The following is a 1,138-nucleotide window of genomic DNA, read 5'->3' as shown; positions in this document are numbered from 1 at the left end:
TTCACCATTTTTGCTTTATGCAAAACATTTTGCAAAACAACACTTCGACCAGCAAAACTGATATGCTTATTTATTTTCTCCATTTCTAGTTACCTGAATAAGGACATTTATATAATCCACTGCTTATCCTAAAGGACCATCTCGTGTGAAATATTTCACACATCAGATAATATCAACAAAATTCCTCTTCTCCCGGATAGAATATATTGAACAAGGTATTTTGCTTCTTACATTATTAATAATCATTATTTTTTTATTTTCATCTTTTCTAACAAATGGGGTTATATTAATCTAATGTATTTTCCAGTTCCCTCCTCAAGGGCTATTCAAATTTGAGCTGACTTGGCTGCGGCAAGACACAGATCTGTTCTAAACGTGACACACAGGAAACAGACAGTTAATGCTACTGAAGTCCAAAGAGATGAGAAACATAGACTACATATATTCTGCATTTTTTTCCTTCTGTTATATTGGTATGGTAAGTTTTGCTGTTCAAGAACTTAGAGAAATAATGGTCAAAGTATTATCTTTATTTATATATAAAATATACACTAGTTAGGTAAAAAAAAAGACCCCTTATGTCATCTTCACAGGAATACATATTTCTTTTTCAGACATTTACTTCAAATATTTCATACAACAATGCCTCCCAACACGGTAGATTTTTACAAAGACACAAAACTCATCAAAATCTGTTCAATCCATTTTAGCATTACATTCTCTATTTCAATGAAAATGTCTCATTTTGAGGCCAGAATGGCAATGAAATTTAGTAACAATTGAAGTTGGTTAATCAAGATATTGTTTAATATTTTTATGCTCTTACTTTTTATACAAAGGTTAGCCTAATGGCTAGACTAAGGAGAAGAAGACTATAGAGACACAAAAGGCAGTAGTCTTTCAAGACCATAAAAAAATTAAGTGATTTTACAAGAATTGGTAAATTCTATGGAAAGCAAGTCCAATGAAATTGCAGATAAACTCAAACAAAAAGCTGAATTTGTTCTTGTGTCCATAGTTTTACATGAATTCCTTTTTAATGATAATTAATAAAAAAACTGACATGACACGTCTGTTTTAGCAATACTCACTAATTTCACTCTCTTGAAGTTTTCAGACATTTCCTGTAATATGATTG

General features: G+C 30.8%; 1 protein-coding gene across 2 annotated transcripts in view; it reads right to left on the bottom strand.

The window, feature by feature from the left end:
• Positions 1-515: 515 nt before the first annotated feature.
• LOC138867430 (hematopoietic prostaglandin D synthase-like) overlaps positions 516-1,138 on the bottom strand; it is a 117,454-nt gene continuing 116,831 nt past the window's right edge. For both annotated transcript variants that reach the window (XM_070143140.1, XM_070143139.1), the window contains one exon: positions 516-1,138. This exon is cut by the window's right edge and continues 1,060 nt beyond it. The gene's annotated coding sequence lies outside the window, so the exon portion shown is untranslated.

This window comes from Penaeus vannamei, chromosome 30 (assembly GCF_042767895.1).
Source record: "Penaeus vannamei isolate JL-2024 chromosome 30, ASM4276789v1, whole genome shotgun sequence".
NCBI lineage: Eukaryota > Metazoa > Arthropoda > Malacostraca > Decapoda > Penaeidae > Penaeus > Penaeus vannamei.
This window is presented reverse-complemented; position numbering and strand designations above follow the sequence as displayed.